Below are 23089 nucleotides of genomic sequence, written 5' to 3'. Positions count from 1 at the left end.
CTCTTTTCCTGTGTAGAATAGTAAGGCATATGTTATTGTTAAAGGTGTTTTTATTCTTCACTATACTTTCCTTAAGGTGAGACAGAAAGTACAAATTCATTCAGAGAGATATGTCCTAGAGACATGGACAGGTAACAAAATATCACATCATAAGAGGGAGATTCATTCTTAGGGCATAAAGTTTTAGTCAAGATGTAGTGTGACATTAAATCAGTGCCCTGAGATACCAAACATAGGGCCTTTATCAGTCAATAAGCCTCTTGTTGTTGTTGGGTTTCTTGTTTTTTTCAGAAAAAAAAAAAAAAAGAGAAACTTCTAGTTTTATTTTAATGTAGTCTTCTAAAAGATATAGTTTTATTTAAAAGTTTTTATTCAGTATTGCTGTGCGTTTCTTCAAATGAACTCAATTTTTTTTTGCATGGTAGTGATGTTAGGCTAACCAGATTATATATGCAGATGTCTTCAAGCCTCTTTTAAATATGAGGATTTGACTAATAATCCTTCGATCTTTTGTAGGTCCTTGCCCACTTCCTCTTTAATTTACATTATCTGGGCTTGTTTAGCAGTTTCCTCATCCTTCTTTTTCACAGACATGTCCTTTATCCATCATATCATATGGGATGGAAACATGCTCCTGCTTCATTCCAAATGCAGGAGAGAATCAGTGATCAAGCATTTCCCATCTCTCTGAGTCAGTGTTTATGATTCACTGAGTGCAAGAAATAGGGTAGAAAATGAATGTGCTTGTTTGAAAGGAACACAGCCTACATTTAGGAAATCCAGTGATAATATTAGTTGTAAATGTCTATTATATAAGTTCTTCAGCAGTTTAACACTCCTAACAACATTCTGACTGTCATAGTCTGAAGTGCCCAATAAGACACTGCATTTCTGCAGTAGCACTTTTACTTTTTCTCTTCCCCTTCCATAGCTGCATCGTTTGCTGTTTGGTATTGAGCATTGGTTTGGTATTTAGTGCTGACAGAACCCAGAGTTTGAGAAGGATTTCCACTAGTCCCTCAGAGCGGTTTGCCCAGTATTCTCCAAAGTAATGCTCTCTCCTCCTGAAAGCCTGATTGCTGACTTGAGAGTTCCTCGTCAGGTTCTTCAGCTATGTTGATGAGGTCTTATAGCTTCAGAAAGAGCTGTCTCTGCATTATTAAAAATCTGTAACAAGGTTTTCAGAAAGAAAGTGCCATGGAGGGTTCTACCCAGAGCTTGCACATGATAAATACTATGTGAGAACACTCCCATTTTTTTCACTTTTACTATTTTTCCCATGCTCCAAAACTCAACCATACAAATCTGCAGCAAACCCTCATCAAAAGTAAACTCTGCAGTTCTCTGACTCCATTTGACCCCAAAAGAATAAGCAACATTATGTTATTTCTTTTACTTACCACTTAATGGAACGTTTGAGGAAAATACCACAACGACAAGTTGTCAAAGTATGTCTTAAGTGTCCTATGACAGAAATGCAAGTGACACTTGGCCAATGCAGTCTTTTCTCTTCACTCACCAAGAGATGTCAGTCAAGATGTCTTGCTCCCTGACAGACCGTTCATCTACTGGAAATACTTAAGAAGATTTGGATCACTCTTTTCCCTGTGTTAACAACATCAACAATGAACTCTTTATCTAAGGGTCAACAGGTCACTAGTCTGCCAGCTTGGATTACTCATTGTTTCACTCCAGGGTCCTGTTTCCCCGACCAGCAGCACAGCATGCAGACTAGATTTGTCCTGGGATCTGTTCTGGAGGGGAACAACTGGGTATCCCTCTCACAAAACCCTGGAGTGGTTTGATGCTTAGATCAATCAAAGGCAGTTCCAGTAGCTGTTATGGCTAGGGCTATGCCTGTCTCTCTGCTCAGCTCAGGCCTCCAGCAGGTACTCAGTATGATGGACCATTTCATGTGTTGTAATATGGTAACCTGCTATATGCAGCCCACGCTCTCAGCAGTCTGTTGGAAAGGTATAAAAGTACTGCAGGTGTCTCATTTTATGAGCACATTTAAAAAGAAATGATAAATATTTTTCAAAAGTTTTAAAAATCCCCAAACCAACAGAGAAGTGTCCTGGAAAAAACAGAGGTTTGACAGGAGGAGAACTCGGACTTTTGTAGCAGAAGAACTTAAGCAAGCCTGGCAATGAGGGAGTGGAAGAATTTCCCCATTTACACAGGGGGAGCAGCAGTGTGACTTCACGGTAAGAGATCTGAGGCTCAAACCAGGCTGCATAGCTCAAAATTAGAAAGACTAAAAGTGGTTAATGATGAAAACCAACTCAAAGCAGAGACGTACTGTGTGTGTGTGTGTTAGAGATGCTCTGCATGAGTAAACATGAATCTGTGGGCACAAATGCCTATGGGGCAGTAATCAAGCCAGGGTACTGTGGAGGAGGGAGTAATCACAGATAGCCATGTAAGAGAGCAACTGTGGAACAGTTGACTAGAAGAATAAAATCACTCTCTGTAGCTTATCACTTGTCATCCTCTTGATACATAGACAAGTGAAGAACAATTTATTAAGACTTTTGGCACCATGTCCCACAACATCTTCTTTGGAAGATAAAACAGTATAGGCTGGAAGGAAAGGTCTGTTGGATGGACTGTTAGGTGGGTTAAAAATTGGCTGGATCATCAGGCTCAAAGAGTAGTGATGAAAACCTCAGAGTCAAGCTGAAGACCAAAAAATAACCAGAATAACTTACTGATACTGAGGTTGATAAGATCACCTGCGTCAAAGACTTGGATGATGACAGAAAGTGTACTCTCAGCCTATCTGAGGATGACATTAGATTAGGTACAGTGGCTGAAATGATGAAGAGCAGTGTTCAGTCCAGGAGGATCTGAAAAATTTGAGTATTGTGCTAACTGCAACCATAAATGGCCACAAAATACAGCTTGGGAAGTTAAGAGGAGAAAGTCACTGGGAGGGTAATGCACCACTGAAAGAGGTTGTACAGAGACCTTTCATTCTTGGAGGTTTTCAAAACTGAGATAGACAAAGCCACAGCTGACTTGACCTGATCTGAGCAGTGGTGCCACTTTGAACAGGAGACTGGACTAGAAATCTCCAAAAGTCCTTTCCAAACAATGTTTTTGTGAGTCTATGATACTCTGCTGCATTGTTGTTCTCATATATCAGCCACAGAGCCTTAGATAGTGGCATCAGGGATGCATTGGGATGTGTTTAGACCCATGAAACATCTTTTAGCCACCTATTCACTGTAAAAAGGAACGTGGGTTTACACTTTCCAGATGTCAGGCAGCAGCTCTGCAAGGGAAGGGAAGCTAGAAGCAGAGGGTGATGGTAAGGCAGGCAGGGTCTGTGAGCTCCCCATCAAGAAGTCAGGAAGTTTAGACAGACAGGGTCAGGATCAGGTCCAGGAACAGTGGTCTGGGTCAAACTTAGTAGAGTGACAGCCCTGCAAGCCCATTGTGATCAGGCTGGTCCAGGGTCAAGCCAGGAAGTCAAGTCAGTCTGTCAGGATCAGAGTCAGGACCAAGGAAGTATTTGGACTGGACACACAGAGCTGTAATGTAGCAGAGACATGGCCAAGCTAAAGACCCACAGCTTGAAAGCAGCTCCTACAGGAAGACTTGGATGGCAGGATATTGCTTCTAGCTTTCTTCACAATAGTTCTTATTAGCAAGGGGAATTGACTTTGGATTCAGTCAATTAGACACCTTAACTTAGTCAAATAGTCTCCTACAAGTGGGGCAGGAGTGTGCTCAGGACCCTGACAGCAGGTCAGAGCTCAGAAATCCAGACCCTAAAGCTGGAGAGGAGAGCTTCTCTGTCCCATAGGTCCATAACCCCATTTTGGTAACAAGGCAAACACCAAGTCAACAGGTATATGCCTTTCCAGGAGATTTAATACCTAAAACCCCTTAGACATATTCCACACTAGAAAAGTGGCAGATCCACCCCATCCAGGAAGACTCTGTCATCTGTGGTTGTTTCATCTTTCTGACAGATCAACTGGCTTGACTACCTCCTCGTTTCTCAGTAAGTGTAGCAGTAGCCACGGCTTAGCTAAAGGGTGGTTATCTCTGATATTGAAAGCATTTCCTGAACTCAAGTTTTCTTTTCTTCTCACCTTTGCAGGAAGCAGGGGTTTGGTGTTGTGTCTAGCTAAATTCCTTTTGCACAAGTGGGAAGCCTTTCTCCTTGCTTTGCAATATATCAGGTTTTATTATTTAAAATACTGAGACACAATACAGAACATCCATCCATAGTCCCTTCACCACACTTGAAAAAAAAAAACTTCCCCACAATTACAACTACAGACATTACAAAAATGATTCCAGTAACGGAGTTCAGTCTGTATTTTGCTCATTACCTCTCCCAATTAATATCCTTATCACATTGCAACCCTCTGCCCCATGTTGGGCGCCAAAACCACTGTTGTGGTTTAGGCCTGATTGGCAGCCAACCACAATGCAGAAGCTCTCTCTCCCTTCCCCTCCGGCAATGAGAAGGGACAGAGAGCCAGGCTTGGGGTTCAAGATAGGACTGGGATGGGGAAAAATTCCCCTTTATGATCACGAGCAAAAGGCAGACTCGTTAGGGGAAGAAAAAAAAGAACCTACATTTATTACAGACACTAACAACACATAACAGAGTAGGACAGTGAGAAGCATTGCCACATCTTGAGAACACCTTCCCCCTACCCCTCCCTTCTTCCTGGGCTCAGTTCTGCTCCCGATATCTCTACCTCCTCCCCCAGTGGCACAGGGGCAGGGAATGGGTGGTGTAGTCAGCGCTGCCACTTTCCTTATCTTCGGTGGGGGGAGTGTCCGAAACTTGTTCCTCCTGCTCCATCGTGGTCCCCCTCTCACAGGAGACAGTCCTCCACAAACTTTCTCCAACATGAGTTCCTCCCACGGGCCGCAGCGTTCCCCACACTGCTCCGTCATGGGTCACTAACTTCCTCTGACTGGATTCCCTCCCATGGCTGCAGCCCTTCCCGAGCTGCTCCGGCGTGGGACTCCCCCGCATGCTGCAATCCTCCCAGCACTGAATTACAGCAGCGGGGCTGCCTTTTCCCATGAGACCCCGGCCTTCTTCGGGCACAGGACCTTGATCATCTGAGCAGGAGCAACAGGCCATAAATCAGTGTCTGCTCCACCATAGATCTTCATAGGTGGCAGGGAGGGGCCACCCTGCCGTCTCCCCACAGGATACAGGGGGGTCTCTGCTCCGGCACACCTCCCCCCTCCTTTCTTCCTCCGTTCCTCCACTGACCTTGGTGTTCACGCAGCTGCAGCAACTCCTCCTCACAAGTCCCACTGCCCGTCACCACGTCCCTTCTTAAATACGTTATCGCAGAGGCGCAGCCGATTGGCTCAGTTTCCCAAAGAGAAGTGGAGCTGGCTTGGAGCTGGGGGAGCTTCGAGAAGCTTCTGACAGGGGGCGCCCCAATATCCCCCTCCCCTGCCACCAAAAAATTCCACCACTCACTCAGCCCAGGACATTACATTATTATTTAATGCATACTCAGCTTTCTACACATACTTAACATAAATAATACAACAAAAAAATGGGTATCAGGATGCTTTAATGAAACTGCCTTCTCCCTCCTTTTTTTTTTTTTGTTTTTTTGTTTTTTTTTTTGTTTTGTTTTGTTTTGTTTTGTTTGTTTGGTTTGGTTTGGTTTTTTTTGGGGTGTCCTGTCCTGGAAGTGTCACAATATCCAGCAGCTCTCACTTATGGGGGTGCAATCCTATGGGTCTCAAGGAAGTGCGGGTAAAGACAACAATAGGAAGCTGAAACACAGTGATATACAGCCGTTGCACTGCCTTTTACTGAAAGAGTCTGATGAGACATAGAGGGAAGTCTGTGTCTTCTATGCCTTGTAGAACATGGAATATGAGCAGTGCCTCAAAACTTGGAAGTAGGGAATTAAAACCCTGCATCCTAGCTGTATCCACAACAAAAAGGCATCCACAACAGGAAGGCAATCCAAAAGCAGTGATTATCTAAGGAACTGGTGCTGTTGGTTGTTTTAGAGCACATAGACTTCCAATTATATCTTCAATTGGCCAGTGATGGCTGGCTTTGTGTATTTGTGGTCATGGATAATTACACCATGTGATGAACTAAAATATTCCCACAGAGTACAACTGTATTGATCCACAACCTACTTCTAAACATCATGCAAATATCTTTCAAGGAGCATCAGTGAGCAGTCTTGTTCTGGAGGAAATTTGGTTTGGTTTGGCAGCGTTAAAAGTGTTTAAAAATCACTCACTGAGCAATTACAGCGTTGGCTTTGCTCATCTCGTTGAGGTGGAAATTTGTTCACCTAAGGAATGATACACTGAACCTGCATGCATAGCTGGAGTTCAGTTGCTAGAATAGTCAGTGGGGCATAGGAGTGTATAACTCAAAGAATGATTGTTTTCTTGAGGAATCATTATTATTTTCTCAGGACCATATTTCTCCTAGTACACGTATGGCACTGTCTGCCAGGACTAGTAATTCAAGGAGACAAATACCTTACGGGCATGTTGGCTAGTGGGGAAAAGCCGATTTAGGAAAAATCACTGTTTATTCAAGAAACCTTGTTTTGACTACACAAAGAATTAAACTATATGCAATGGAGCCTTTCATTTCAGTTTATAATTCTTGCTGTTTCATATATCTGACCTTCATCCGTTGCCCACCCAACACAAGCTTGATAGACTTAAACTGGCATTTGTCACTGTCCTCTCAGTGGAGCTTTAGCTTGACAGCATCAGTGTGAGACACCTTCTTTTGTGCTGCCAGGTAAGCAAGGATGATGTAGGGCAACAGAAACTTGTCAGATCCCATAGCTAAGTACAACTCAGGTTTCAAAGCCAGAAAAATAAACTCCTGAATGCCTGTCATGCTTCAAGGCTGAGAAATTCATATTGCAGTGTAAAGCATTAGAAATTATCTTGGCTCTGTCTCAAACCCTTGTTTTGTGGTGTCACTTTTGACTATCATAGGACACAACAATATTTGCTTTAGAAAAATGGTTGTTTAAAAATCCACCTGCTTTCAAAAAAGTTAAATATAATTGAATCCTCAAAGATTTGTAGCCTATTTGCCATAATAATATTCTGGTCTACTTTTACACCTTCTTTTGATGATTCAGAAATCATATTACCCATATTAAAGAATTAGGTCCTATAACATCTTCATGCTCTAGGCTAGCATTACTATCCTCAGTCTAAGGAGCAGGAAATCTAAAGCAGTCAGAATAATAATTTTGTTCACTGCCATTTAGCAGCTATATGAGATAAAAGTGAATAGGATACAGACCTCCTCAGTCTCAGGACTGGTGTGTCAGTACTGCAGGATTCTCCTTTTACTATTAGAAGTAGTAACAACAGGCACCGAATTAAGAGATGCTACACTGAGGACTCATGCACTTCATCAGGCTATGGCAAGGTAGCAGGATATTGGAATAACCAGTCATTTGTACATTCTCAGAGTACTTAATCTGTGAAGTGTTGCTCTTCCATTGAGCTTTAAAGTCAGAGGAAATAAGCTAAATTAGTAGTGAGTATATTCATATCCCGTATGGTAGGGTTTCTCTGCTGAGAGGTGGCAACTTTATATGTTCATGGCATATGTTCAGCCATCCCTCTGAGCCTTGAATATAAACCAGGGATTTAATTTTGTTGCTTCAAATGTGTCATGCCAATGGGTTCTCCCAGCAGTTTCCAAATGCGTATGTAGTAGTTGTTGCACATATTGTTGCAATGTTGATTCTGGGATAGGTTTTGCAAACCTCAGACATGAAAGTACACGTTTGAGAAGGTTTTGGCCAATTTTAATGAGACCACACTTCATGTCATCCCATCCTTACCCAGAAATGTTGGTCGCTCTGCCCTGCTCTGGGAACCACAGGGTGACACACGGGGAACCGAGGAAGCTGCAGTTCCCTGCTCTCTGTTGTGCCAAGGCAGCTACAACTGCTTCTGACACCAGGCAGGTTTTCAGATGCCTTCATGGCTCTAGCCACATGAACAAGGTGCCACAGACCATTGAGCTCACTGAGGATTATTAAAAAAAAGTGATGGAGAAAGTGCACTAGTAGTAACAGTGGAGGGAAGCACTGTATACCATCTGGAGCTGGCAAAAGACTGTAATCCATATTTTTTTGTGAAAAATAAAGCACAAGGTGTATGGATTTATAATAGCCAAGGTGAAACTTTGCAAATAAAATTAAAACATTTAGTGAAAATCTCTTGTCATACAAATAAATGAGGAAATGAATCCACTGGGTAGTGAGGAAGGGCTAAATATGAAACATAATAATGGCATCGCTCCAGATCCAAACTAATACTTTGCCCCATTTTTCAGGAAGATGACTGACGGGATGGGATTAAAGGCTAAGTGGCTAATGAAAGTGAATGCACAGGGACAGAAATGACCACATCTGGATATAAGAATACTCAATATGTTCTTTTGAGAAACAAGATAATTTACACATTGAAATCTGAAAAATGTTCTGAATTTTTAATGAAGAGTGAAGGAGCACCATCTGACTGGAAAACAGCAACCACACTACCCATATATACGAAAGGGTGAGGAAAATGATCCAGAATCAATAATTTAATCTGAATTAGATGTAAAATCAGCACAGATATTGAAGCGGTGAATATTTTAAAGCAGGAAATTAAATAAAGACCAGGATAAAATATAATACGGATTTAGTAGTAGTAGTTTGATCAGATGATTATTATACTTTCTGATACCAAGGATGACTAAATCTGTGTAAAATACAGAAAAGAATACCTGTACTGTAGCAAGCTACTAACACCTTATAGGAAATTATTATTTATAGAGGTAGTATGAAGAAAATACCAAGAAATATGAGCTCAGAATCAGCAAAAGAAGAGAACAATAATTGGTCTGGAAAGAACTGCCATTAGTGGAATTCCTTGAACATTTGGGATTGATTTTTTAACATCTTCATTAATGACTCTGGGATAAGAACTTGGCATGTACTAATGAAGTTTGGTGATGAGACAAAGCTCAACAGAGAGGCAGACTGTAATATCATACAGGCAAAACTAAATGACCTTGAGGGTAGAATGGAATGAAGTTTAATTGCATAATGTGCAAAGTCATACACTTAACGAGCTTATAACATGAACTTCTGCAAATTGGGAGTTTCAGATGAAATCAACAGAGAAGGAGGGAGACCCTGTGGCACTTGATGATTACAGGAAGACTGTGAACCTCCAGTAGAGTGTGGTCAAGAAAAAAAAACAAGTGCCACAACAGGGAAATACCCTTCCTGATATAGCCAGTAAATCCACGGACGTGTTTGTGCTGTTGAGAGACACTAAACTAATCAGAAATCATGTGAAATATCACCTATTTTCCTTATTTGAAAAGGACAGTTTCAGATGGGAATAGATGTCAAATCATCTACTGGGGTTTTCTTAGAGCTGGAGACATGAATTTTCTTCTGTGTGAGTGCAAAGACAATACAGCCATGAAAACGTCCCTATTCTGCCTATGGGCCTGGGCTGGTTCCCTGCAAAGTGCTGTGCCCTACCTGATGGATTCATCAGGCCCAGACAGTGTAAGCCCATTGTGCAACAGAGGCATGCCCTCCCCGAGTTAGTTTTCTTGGCCTAAAAAAGTAAAATTATCTAGAAGCTTTATCACTCTCTATAAATAAACGCCAGAGTTTGTAGCTGTCCTGTCCCCCAGAAGGGCAGTGTTAAGGACAAAAAAACTAAACAGGGAGAAAATCAAATAAACTCAGGCTGAAAATAAAGGGAGCTTTGTAACCGACAGAAAAGAGAGATTTAGCTGTGAAATTATGGAGGAAAATAAGCTTGTTTTAAAATGGAGCTCAAATTCCTTAGCATCCTCTATTCGCATTCTTTCCCAAAATGGACCCAGAAAAAGTCCTCAGTCCCTGATTTGTTCTGTAACAGCAAAGCACTAACTTAGTGTTTTAAATCTACTACTTGTTAGGGAATGTGCTAATTTTTAACAAGTTATCTCATCAATTCTTTATGGAAAAAATACATATTCAATTCAAGTTTTGGGTGTCAGTGATTTTTTTAAAGAAAACTTGGCACAGAAGTTTTGTCACAGGAAATGAAACTACTGGAGTTGTTTTGTAGTTTCTGAATCCTTTACAGTGATCTGTCATTGCATTTGTCTGTAGGAAGAAGAGTCAGCAGACTGAGCTGGGCATTCAGAAATTACATGTTATTTTCCGGTGTGCGGAAATATTTTCTCCCAAAATGAACTAGTCTTTTCACACTAAAGGTGGTGCAAAAGAGGCAAAATAATTTTTCCACTAACTGCTGTCAACTACTGATGTTTTCATCACTAGGACACCAATTATACTGACAGATGTTCTTCATGAGGTCTCTTTTGGGCACATAAATTTCACTAGTTGTCTCCCTCTCTGTGGCTTAGAGTGGAGTCATGTCTTTGGAGACCTAAAGAACTTGTCTTCCTTCTGATCCTGCTAGACACAAGTTACTGGCTGGCAATTTATAGCTCTTTGCTAGAGAAGTCCCTCTTTCTAAAGTCCCTAAACAGTTCTATTTCAAAATATTTAAATTCTTTTTATTTTTTTCTTGTTTTTCAGCTCTCACAGCCATATGCGATTATGGAGATTAGTTTGGAATTCAAGGAGGGATTTTTTTTTTTTTTTAATGTATTTTGAGTCCTACATGTCCTGCTGTTTTCCCCTGAGTTTTACATTTGTCTATAGCTTTTCAGAGATGCTGAGAAGCACATGTTTTTCAGCAACATCTAGAACAAGTAGATACTTGCCGCCTCTTCACATTATACTGCGGTTCCATAGGAAAAAAATACAGGCAAGAGGAGACTGCAACTCTATCTCACACAAGGACCCATGTTGAGCCATTCTGCCACCTGGTTATTCACCCATGCAGACTACTTGACACCTCCTGAGGGTGCTGCAAGTCTGTGGCACTTAAGGTTGAACAGCAGGACTTGGCCAGCCTCTGTTCTGCAATGAGATGTTCGATACATGGAGAGAGCCAATTCGATTCAGTGACTGTTTCTAGACTTTTTTCCAATGCAGACATAGTGTGCACCACATTGTAGGAAGAGTGACAGACAAATAGTCTAACCTAAGCATTAGTGTGGAGCAAACAGCATGCTTTCATGGAGTCCTGGTTTAGGCTGAAATAGAGTTAATATTCCTTTTCAGGGACTAGATGAGTGCTGTGTTTTGGATTTAGCTTTGGGTTTGGTACTGGAAAAATGCTGATAGCACACTGATGTTTTCAGCTGCTACCGAGACTTCAAGGACTCTCCAACTCCCCGTGTCGTGCCCGTGCGCAAGGGCACAGGGAGCAGGGAGGGAGCACGGCCAGAGCACCTGACCCTAACTGGCCAGTGAAATATTCCATATCATGGAACGTCATGCTCACTATAGAGAGGGGGGTGGTTGGGAAGGTTCTCTCTCGCTTCTGGGATTGTGATTGTGGGATCTTGGTATCTCGGGGTCACTGGCCGGGAACGGGCTGGATATTGGTTAGTGGGTGGTGAGCAATTACGCTGTACATTGCCTGTTTATATATTTCTCTTTTTTTCTATCATCATTGTTCTCGTTTTATTGCCATTATTAAACTCTTCCTATCTCAGCCTGCGAGTCTCCCTTCACCTCTCTAATTCCCTCCCCCTTTCCCAGGTGGGGAGGGCGAAGGGAGGGTGACTGGCTGCGGGGGTTGGCTGCCGACCAGGCTCAAACCACGACACATGGTATTGATGGTAAGTCCTGTATTGGGAAGGGCTAGACACACTAGTCTAGAAAATCACAGCCTAAAGTTAAAACCTGGCCTTTCACGAAAGGGGAAGCAAGGACTATTGTGCCCAGCTAGTTAGGCAACAACTGAGCTTGAACACCCTGTTAAAGAGTTTCTGGGATTTTATTCCTCTCCAGAGATGATCTGATACCTGTGATATACTCCAACAATACCTGACAGAGAGGGCTTGCTGCCAGAACCAGGTATCCTTTCCAGCACTTTTGCAAGCAGTTACTAAAACCACGTTTCATGTGTCCACATAGGAAAAAGTAGGTATTTGCGGTACTGTATGCGAGACATGGAAGAGTGAAAAGGGAATACATTTTCTCTCTCTTACACACACACACACACACACACACACACACAGAGACATGTCCCAAAGCCATTAAAATCTCAGCCGTAGGGGGGACATTTCTCAGGATGTGAGAAGTGACAGTCCTTGGCACTTCTCCAGCCAGCCCTCCTGCAGGTCCCTGCTGCATGAGAACAAGCTGATTAGCAGTTTTCCGTACCCTGAAGCTAGGGGCACTTAAGGGAAAGGGTTGTTCCTTTTATCCTATAGCTGCAGAGAGGGTATTGCCTCAGAGAAGGTAATGAGATTTTTCTAATAGTCTCACCTTCTCCTTCACAACTGTTTTTCTCACCCTTCCTTTGCCCCTCCTCCCGCCATCTTCAATATATTCACTCATTAACGACTACAAAAAACCCTAGCTGGTACACACAGAAGGTGCAAAGCTGCTGCTGAACAGGCTCCGTTTGCCTTGGGATCGGTTGCTGCATCTGCTTGTGAGGCTGCCAGTCAGGACTGCAGATGATTTAAGAGGCTTTCTTATTGGCAATTTAGTTAAACCTGCTGTGCACAGCTAGGTCTTGGGAGAAGGAAGATGAATGCACATTTTAATGACTGAATCAGCATATATTGGGAATCAGGATGGCAGAAGTCTCACCTCCCTTGGGGCTCACCAGCTATGACAAGCAAAAAGCCTTCCGCCTGTTAAAAAGTACATGATTGCTGTATGCCCCTCTGCTTGATATATATTCTAGATGGATTGTGCTGGGGCTCCCTGATGACACTAAAGCATATCTAGTGTTTGCAAGATGATGTTGTTGCTGTTTAGACCCTGGTTCCAGTGCTGCATCCCAGGAGGGATAAAACTGTACTGCCGAGTGGCTTCAGCAGACTGTTGCATCCTTTATGTTCCTATATGAAGCGGTAATGTAAACCAGCAGACTGCTGACAGGTGTAATAGTTGTTTTATATACACACACTTACCTCCATTCTAGCTACTGTGAATTAGCACACATCCACCACAGTCAGTGGAGTTATGTTGATTTATATCTGCTGAGGATGGCAGCCATAGTGCTTGCCTCTATTTTTGTACATGTATCCATATACATTCATATACTTGAGTTTTCAACAGACTTCTAGCTATCCAGAATAAGATTGTCCTCCATCTGTTTTTATTCCCAACAAAAATCTCTGCAGTTATTCAGTCACAAATTATTCTATATCCTTGGTGATGTTGAGATAATTGAATTTATACAGCACATATGCTTGTTTACACATGCAAGAGCTCACAGTCATTATTACTGTTGCTGATTTATGTTATTGCTATCCAAAGCTGCATGCATTTATGTACATAATTCATTTTAAAATATTTCAGAAGTAAATAATCACATAACAGACTAAGCAAACAGATGAATATCCTATTATTCCCCTCATCTCTAACTATTCCAGTCAAACTACCCACCTTCAAATTCTTTTTTGAACTTCATAAGTTATATTCTTGCACTTTGAGCTCAACAGTTAAAGTTATTTTGGACAAATAAATAGCAGGAAGTTGCAATTTAAGGAAAATATACAACAGACTTTGGGAAGTTAAGGAACCCTGAAGTTAACACACTGAAGTATTAACATTAAACAGCATACATGTTTTAAGCTTTTAACAAATCATGTCTGAGATCAGTATATTAGAATTCAGACTGAAGTGTTTGTTATGTGCAAACTGATCCCAATGTAGTAAGGCACCAGAAAGCAGCTAGGTTTTTCCCAGGAGGATTTGTCTGAATTAATTCTGCAACAGCCATCCTAAACCTTCTTGCTGGACTCATCTGCTTTCTGGACCGTTTGCCTCCCTGTGAGTTTTTTTTTTTTTTTGTCGTGCCTGCCTACTTTAGGTTGTCTTGTTCCTGGATTAGGAAGAACATTATCTCTGATATTCACTTTCTTAGGCAGTAAGGCTAAGTTCTGCCATGCTATTCTTTAAAGGTTATATCATTTAGGTACTAGCTATGTAAAACATGACATCTCATAATATATTTCCCTCTGCAAAAGGACACTTAATGGTTTAGCAAGACAGTGCCATTATTGTTTAAACAGAGTAGCACTGGTTTTGTGAGGAATTGAACTCAGTAGGAAGAGATCCCCAGGTGATTTAAATCACAGGTATCTCACTAAAGTCATCAGAGTCCTTGCTGCCAAGTTAAGCTGACTAAAGACAGGACTCCAAATCTGCACCTGACTTATACAGCACATCTGGGCCTAAAGCCAGCATTTCCAACACACAAATGATTGGGCTGTCAGAGAGACATTTATAGTTTTTTGAATGCTAATTGATCTTTGGTACCAAGCTACTTAGCCTGGATCTACACCAGGAGCTTCACAATCCCAAAATAAGGCAGCTGTGGAGTTTAGACTGATTCAGAGTTAGGCAAGAGCTGAGGGGGCCAATTCTGGATCGCAGTTCTGAGAGCTTGACTTTGCCTGACTTCTGCTGCTGGCCTCCAGCTCTGCGCTGCATCTCCCCACCAGCTCCTGGAATTCCCATGCGGTTGGGACTGTTTCAGCTTCAACCCTCTTCTTGCTCAAGGTCAAAACTTTGTTCGTGTCCCAGTTACACACTCTTCTGAGAGTGGCAGAAGTGGCAATGGCATGTGAACTCAGCAAAAGAGTGAATTCTTTCCATCAGGAGTAAAAATGGCAAAACCTGGATCCTTCTCGTTAAATAAATCATACAAACAATCCATTTGCATATGTTTTGCATTCTTGGGTATAAATTTTTAAATATTTTAAAGGTTCAGGAAACCTGGGAGGATTTATAATGTGAATCCCTCTGAACTGTGATCTAAGAGTTACTCCTCCCTTAAGAATAGTGATTTATTGGGTCTAACCAGTTTAAGCAGTATTATTTTTTAATCTACTGGGGCTTTCAATGCAGTTACTTTCAAAGGAAATAAAACCAGATGGTAATTGTAGATTAGGGAAAAAGAACAAGCTACTAATTAATTATTAAAATTGACTGTTAATTTTAGAAACTTTCAGAAAACCGTTCATAAAAGAAAATTTAAAGCTACAAGGGCACCCTATATTGCATTATTTTTCAAATTTTCTACTCACAAGCTGTAAAGAACATTTCTAATATTGGGAAAATCTCGTTGAAAAAGTAAAAGACACTAGATATATACTGAATTACACCAAAGATTTGTTCCACTCCTTATATATGCACGTCATTCACAAACACTAACCCTATAAGATGCTGAATGTCAATATGTTTTTGTGTAATGGAGATACATACCTGTGCTTCAGTCTGAAAGCAGAGTGAGAGCAGTTTTCTGCTTTTTTGGATTTTTTCTAGGATTAAAAAAAAATCTATTCCTTACTGCCATGAATTAAATTATTTCAGTGATTTGGGGCTTTGTATGAATGAGAAAGTAATATCAGAGCTGCAAAAATGTGCAAACTAGTTTCTAGATTCCTGGCACAGCCTCTTGCTATGTGTTTAATGTCACTGAATGAGGACAAAATTGATGCAAAGAGAGTAGATTCAGTAGATACTATTTATCATACCTAGACCACAGAGCAAATGGCCACTCTTCCCTTCCATTACTTCCTTTATAGTTCACGCACATGGATTCTTTCTATTGGTGGTGAGAATATACATTGTCTCTCCAAGTTTGTTATTTTTCTGCTCTTAATTAAAACAGAGAATCAATAAGTGTGATGACAGGGAAGGCCAGGAATGATTCAATTTAATATCAGAGTTTTGTTTTACTTTCAGAAAAGGCTGCATAAAATAACCTCCCCCTTCCAAACTGATCTGTTCCCTCTGCGTGTTCAGTCAGTTCTAATGCCTTCAGTGACAAACTGTGATTACAGGCACATTTTTCTCTCCTTAGCTCTGCATACTTAACACTGCAAATGAGAAAGGGATGCAGCTCCAGCCTGTGCACATCAACAAGGTTGTTCCTAAGGTCCCAGACATACCTTTATGAAACTGCAGGTTTTATACCTTCAGCACTGTTGTTCCTGAGGTCATAACAGTAGTTGTAGTGTAATGACTGGGACAATGCAAAGAATGAGAAGACCTGAAACATGCTCTGAGAGTATAGAGTGGACTTTCCTGAAAGGAAGTGATGAAGTGATGATGAGAAAGAAACCTGAGACTAATTATAGAAGGATCAATATAAGACCCTGAGGTAATATGTTTAGAGATTTGCTTCTACTGTAGCATTGCACTACATGCCAATCATCCATTGGACCAGCAGGCACTGGTCACCTAGCAGCAACACTAACGGGGAAAAAAACAACCTCAATTAACAAACCAAATAAAACTATTAAATCCCTTAATATTAAGCATACGACAAATTTGGCAATGGATTTGAATGCCTAAGGCAGTTGGTTTATAGAGTCATATTCATTCCACTTAATATTATTAACAATTCCCAAGGAAGTACTGCATAGTTACAGTAGCTAGTACATTAATCTTTATCATATGTGCCAGAGTGGAAGCTTGCAACAGGATTATGAAAACAAAGTGCTTATTGTTTTATTTCCAAATTGATCTCTATGTAGAAAATAATGATCCAATGAGACTACTTACTAACTGACTACTAACTTCCCTGGGGCTAGAAATGCTCTCCCATCAAGTTCTGGGACAAATGCTCTTGTGAGAGTTTTGAGCTCTCTGTCTTTGAGCTGTTGCTTCATCTCTTCCAGTCAGTGTGATTGGGTCACAGGATGCAAATACCTAGTATTCCAGTTCTGAACATGCTGTGGGTTAAATTAATGGTTATGAATGGAAGTCATTCTAAAAGCACAAGGCATCTTCCCCACAGATTTCTTTTGCCTTTGCTCATGAATATTGTGGGGTTTTCTCTAAAAAGCAGGTGACTGGTTGTACACTCTTTCAAACAGAACAAAACCACTGGCTCTTCCCCTTTCAAGGGAAAGCAAAGCTGAAAGTGCTCCTGTTGTGTTCACATTCTGAAAGTCTACTTTGTACATAAGAATATAAGAGCAGACAATACTGGGTCAGATCAAAGGTCCATCTAGCCTGGTGCCTATCTCCAGCAGTGATCAGCAGTGGATGATTAGGGCAAAGAATAAGAGCAGGGCGGGGATATAGTCATTCTTTCCCAAATATTACCCCAGCCCTCAGCAATTTGTGGAACAGGGAATTCCTGAGCCAGAGGTCATGACTTCATATTTAAAATCCCTTCATGGATTTTTCTTCCACGGATATGTCCAACAGTTTTCTGAAGCCCGAATTCCTGTGGAATTGAGTTCTACAACTACACTAATATTTTGTGAAGAAGTATGTTCTTTGGTTTGATACAAAGCTAGCCCTTATTGGGTTTCATTTCTCCTACTTCTTGAACTGGAAATGATATTGAGATACTGTTCCAATTTATCTTCCACATGCTGCTTATTATTATGAAATATCATAAATGATGAAAAAAACCCCACCGCTGTTTTACCTACACTTACGCATGTCTTTTTTTTGCCATGGGAAGAATCCTATCCTGTTTAAACATTTCTTATGCAGAAGTTGTTCCCCACCCTTATAAATTATCACCCAGTTCTTCACTATATAAGATCCTTCAGTAACTGACCCAACAGAGATGTCCAAAGCAAAGAGACCGAGTCACCTTTAATCCACCACTTCCCAGCAATTATTCTCCACAATATACAGGAGTAGCAGAAGATACTTTGCTAGTATATTTATTTGAGCTTACTGATAAGAGCACTTGAGTGTAAATTTGGTTGCCAAGGCCATTAGGTCACCCAAAGTCATCCAAGTACAGCTTAGCACATGTCTTACGAGACTCATACAGATAGTGATTTTCAGGACTAATTTAATGAGAGATGTTCCCCCCTCCTGTCCTTTCTACAATGCCAGCTAAAGCTTACAGACCCCTATAATGAAAGAGAAGTGTTAGTTTGTGAAGCAGGCAGATGGCCTGAGGACCTCCTTGTCAAAGGACATTATGGAAGGATGTTCTAGAAAAGTATAGATGTTCTAGGAGACACTTTGAAAGTTGAAGCAGGACAACTTCCTCCTAAAAACACAGGCACCACATTTCTGGGGAAATCCCTGAACTTAAAATGGTTGGGAGAGGGGCTGTGAGAGTTCAAGGATGAAGCTTGTCCTGCTCTTATGTTCTTCACTGGACATTCTCTGTGTCTGCTGGTGGTGACAGCACCTTGAGCTAGATTTACGTGTAGTCTGACCCAGATGAACTTCTCTTACGAACCCATGCTGTCATGTTCATTAAGGCAGCCCACCCATAATTCATGGCCCATTAAGGTTACCCTTTCTGTGGCTGCTGTAAATGCCGCAGGAGGTTGCGCTCCCCCCGAGTTTTGCCGGGAAAGGGGTGATGCGAGAAGAGAGGCGGTGAAGACCGTGGCACCAGGTGAAAGCCCGCGCTGCTAAGCTCGCAGTGGCCGGGTGGGCTGCTGCTTTCCCGGCTGTCAGCAGCCCGCAGCTCATTGTCACCACTCCCTCGGCAGTGGCGGTGCGCCGAGCCCACAGCCCGGGAGCGCCGGGAGGCAGCCGGGCGGGCGGCAGGAGGGCTTAGGACCCAGGGGGACGACAGCCGCCGAGTGGAAGGACCCAGGCTTTGGTGCACACGCCTCCTACCAAAAAAAAAAAAAAAAAAAAAAAAAAAAAAAAAAAAAAAAAAAAAAAAATTAAAAATCCTAGCCCCGTGGAGCTGGAGCTCGCTCATTCACAGTTTTCTAGAGAGATCTGAGCCTGAACCTGGGAGCCGGGAGATCTTTCTCGCCCAAGCAAGGACACCTACGGGGGGGGAAAAAAACCATCCCACGCAGCCCCCCGCCGCCCCACGGCAGGCTGCCTGGCGCTGTGCAGGTATTTGGATTTGTCTTTTCTCGGTTTGCAGCAGGGCGGCTCTCGGCGCTCCCCGTCCCTCCCCCGCGCCGCCGGGCCCGGGCTGCGGCGTTTCAGCACCGCCGGGCGGACAGCTCCGGCCGCAGCCCGCCGCGCTGCGGGAAGGGGCCGCTCCCTTCCCTTCCCTTCCCTTCCCTTCCCTTCCCTTCCCTTCCCTTCCCTTCCCTTCCCTTCCCTTCCCTTCCCTTCCCTTCCCTTCCCTTCCCTTCCCTTCCCTTCCCTTCCCTTCCCTTCCCTTCCCTTCCCTTCCCTTCCCTTCCCTTCCCTTCCCTTCCCTTCCCTTCCCTTCCCTTCCCTTCCCTTCCCTTCCCTTCCCTTCCCTTCCCTTCCCTTCCCTTCCCTTCCCTTCCCTTCCCTTCCCTTCCCTTCCCTTCCCTTCCCTTCCCTTCCCTTCCCTTCCCTTCCCTTCCCTTCCCTTCCCTTCCCTTCCCTTCCCTTCCCTTCCCTTCCCTTCCCTTCCCTTCCCTTCCCTTCCCTTCCCTTCCCTTCCCTTCCCTTCCCTTCCCTTCCCTTCCCTTCCCTCCCCTGACTTGTCCTGCCCTGCCTGCTCCCTGCCCTGCCTGCTCCCTGCCCTGCCAGATCCCTGCCCTGCCAGATCCCTGCCTGATCCCTGCTTGCCCTGCTTGCTCCCTGCCGGGCCACCTGCCTGCCCTGCCTGCCATGCCCTCTCCTCCCTGCCTGCCGTGCCTGCCCTGCTCCCTGCTTGCCCTGCCTGTCCTGCCTGCCTCCTGACTGGCCATCTGCCTGCCCTGCCTGCTCTCTGCCTGCCTGATCCCTGTTTGTTTGTTCTCTGCCTTCTCTCTGCCCACTCCCTGTCCTGTCTGCCTCCTCCCTGCCTGCTGCCTGTCCTGCCTGCCTGCCTCCTGCCTATTCCCTGCCTGTCCTGCACTTCCTGCTCCCTGCCTGTCCTGCTCCCTGCCTTGTGCCTGTCCTTCTCCCTGCCTGTCTGGATCCCTGCTGGCTCCCTGCCTGCCCTGCTCCATGCCTGCTGCCTGCCCTGTCTGCTCCCTGCCTGCCCTGCTCCATGCCTGCTGCCTGCCCTGTCTGCTCCCTGCCTGCTGCTTGCTCTGCCTGCCTTGCCTCCTGCCTGCCCTGCCTGCCCTGCTCCCTGCCTGCCCTTCTCCCTGCCTGCTGTCTGCTCTTCCCTAACCTACCTCCTGCCTGCCCTACCTCCTACTCCCTGCCTCTCCTGCCTGTTCTGCCTCTGTTTCTCTGCCTCCTGATTGTCCTGCTGGCCTTGCCTACCTCTTCCTGTTCACTGCTTCCATGTCCCCTGCCTTCACATCTCCTGCCTCCACTGCTTGACTTCCCTGCCTGCCCTGACTTCCCACTCCCTGCCTGCCCTTCTCTCTGCCTCCTCTGCCTCTTACCTGGCCTGTTCATTCCCTCCTTATCTTGCTCCCTGCCTCTCTTGGCTGCTTTTCTTGCCTGTCCTACCTCACTGCTCTTTGTCTCCTTGACTCCTTCCCCTGCTCTCTGATTGCTCTGCCTCTCTTCCTTGCCCTGATCCTTGCCTTACCTTCCTGTCCTACTTCCCCTGCCTGCCTGCCCTGCTTCTCTTACCTCCCCTTCCTTCTCTGCTTCCCCTGCCTCCCTTGACTCTCCTCCCTGCCCTGCTTCCTGCTTCCTGCCTCCTATCAGTCCTGCTTCTTCTGCCTCCAGTCTTCCTTGCCCTGCTTCTCTCCTTCTTGCCTTCCTGTTTTCTGACTTCTCTGTCTACTGTCCTCCCTGCCCTGCTTCCTTACCTCCTTTCCTCTCTGCCCCTGTTTCCCCCCATTCCTCACTTTCCTGCACCTTCTTCCCCTCCTGTCTTCCTTCTCCATCACCAGCTTCAATCCTTCCCGAAAGAAGGCATGGGTGATTGAAAAATCATCCCAGCAGCCCAGGAGCTGAGCAAGCAGGGGAAAGAGCACAAGTTGGAAGGGGAAGTCCAGATCCAATTTGAGAGCAGGGGAGAGGTGACAGGCATGGAGGGGAAAGGGTTAAAATTGGGAGTTAAGGGACCAGGTGAGGACTCCAGCCAGGTGCTGACAGACAGGAGCTTGCCAAACAGCAGCAGATACCTGTTTGCTCCTCAGCAAACTGATGCCTGTTTTGACCAGGTTCATTCAACCCCTGAGGAAGGGTTAAGAGAAGTGGGGAATGTGCCCGGTCAGTCAAGTGTCCTGCTTTCCCAGTGGCAAACAGTGATGCAGGGAAGAAGTGGGGTGAATTGCTCCTGCCCTGTGGATCCTTTGCTGCAGGAAGTCAAGAATTTAGTAGTGGTTTCTGCAAGCGGTGAGGGTGTTCAGAGATGGCATCACACAGAAAATAAACACAAAGCAAATAACGGCTGGAGAAACCCCATGCGTGCTACTGGCCTGACTTTAATTCTATTTGCAGTGGTTTAATCCTGGAAGGGTGGGAAGGTCATAGGAGAAAGGGAGCTTTCCCTTTTGAAAATGCTGATTCCTCAGTCTAAACAAGCCCCAAGAATAATGAAGTTAAGGACCAGATGTCTACTTCTTGTCCATCACTAAACAGTGACTGGATTATATTTGGAAGGAAAAATTAAATTACAGAAAGTCTGCTTTCATGTGCTTTCTGAGTAATCAGATGATAACATGGATTTTCTCCAGTACTAAAATTTAATGTAATGCCAACATCTGAATGACATATTATGTAACAGTATTATGCTGTGCAGTTCATAGCAAAGGTAAGGGTTAACTTTTTCATACAATGAGATAACCTTACAGATCTTTCCCTGGTTTACAGTCTGTATCCCAGCTTCAAGTTTACAGGGGCAGCTTGTGTTGTCAGCAAAATCAGGTCTGGTATGTATCTGTTATTTTAAGAATTCTGTTGATTCATCCAGCTCTGAAAACTACTATTTTCTAAAAATTAGATTCTTGTAAGGCATATGCAAAACAATGAAAGATATTGCAACCTTTACCAAAAACCTTCTTTATTTTTTTACATTATTTATAATTTAAAGTCTGGTGCAGAGACCAGATACTCTTATGCACTGAGAGCTACTGAGTAGTGTAAGTGGTGTGATTGAGTTCAGCAATGGAGGAACTGCAGAATCCACCCACAGCACTGGGTCATAATTCCTTAAACTGTGTGCTTTGAACACAGAGTTTGTTTCATTGAAACATGTAACATCAACCTCCTCATCTTCCAAAAGAGGACCACATCAGTTAAAATACAAATGATCAGCCTCATAAAAGGATGGAGAGTATTTCCTTCAAACTAAGACTATAAACTAATGCAGTTGTTAATTTAAGTGTGCAGTTACTGAACCGATTGTACTGTTGTTTGGCAAGTGAGTATTATTTTCTCTCACAACCCGTTGCTGTTGTGTCTGACACATATACAAACAAGATTTGACAACTGGGTCCTACTAGGAAAAAAAAAAAAAAAAGGAACAACATCAGTCTTGTCTGGAGTGAGAAGTTTAGTGAACGGAAGTTCACACAGCATTTGGCAGATGAGTTGTAAGTCCTTTCCCTCTTGACACTAACGCTGCTCTGAGGATTTATTTTGAGAATTTCCAAACAGTTTTAGTTTTTTGTTGTTGTTGTTGTTGTTGTTGTTGTTTTTTCCTTCAGTGGCATTTATAGAAATAAACTCCTTAAATCTGATATGGTCCTCCACTGAGAAAACAAACTCACAAGATAATATCAAATTATAATGACCCTAATTTCTGTTATTTTGAGAGAATTGTCTGTGTGCAGATTTTTGTGCTCAGATTTCAGTAGGAGTGAGAGAAAAAACAGGAGAATTGTATGAATTTCTGGTAGCAGAAGCCTTTCCTCCCTCCCTCCCTCCCTCCCTCCCTCCCTCCCTCCCTCCCTCCCTCCCTCCCTCCCTCCCTCCCTCCCTCCCTCCCTCCCTCCCTCCCTCCCTCCCTCCCTCCCTCCCTCCCTCCCTCCCTCCCTCCCTCCCTCCCTCCCTCCCTCCCTCCCTCCCTCCCTCCCTCCCTCCCTCCCTCCCTCCCTCCCTCCCTCCCTCCCTCCCTCCCTCCCTCCCTCCCTCCCTCCCTCCCTCCCTCCCTCCCTCCCTCCCTCCCTCCCTCCCTCCCTCCCTCCCTCCCTCCCTCCCTCCCTCCCTCCCTCCCTCCCTTC

The 23089-nt window shown here is 43.8% G+C and overlaps 1 protein-coding gene across 1 annotated transcript in view; it reads left to right on the top strand.

Annotated features, from left to right (window-relative positions):
* The first annotated feature begins 18703 nt into the window (after positions 1-18703).
* The window catches only part of CLVS1 (clavesin 1), a 110025-nt gene continuing 105639 nt past the window's right edge, over positions 18704-23089 (top strand). Inside the window, exon 1 of the mRNA XM_032994881.2 lies at positions 18704-18944. The gene's annotated coding sequence lies outside the window, so the exon portion shown is untranslated. The remainder of the gene's footprint in view (positions 18945-23089) is intronic.

The sequence above is a fragment of the Tyto alba genome, unplaced genomic scaffold (genome assembly GCF_018691265.1).
Source record: "Tyto alba isolate M040663 unplaced genomic scaffold, T.alba_DEE_v4.0 Super-Scaffold_9, whole genome shotgun sequence".
Classification (NCBI taxonomy): Eukaryota; Metazoa; Chordata; class Aves; order Strigiformes; family Tytonidae; genus Tyto; species Tyto alba.
This window is presented reverse-complemented; position numbering and strand designations above follow the sequence as displayed.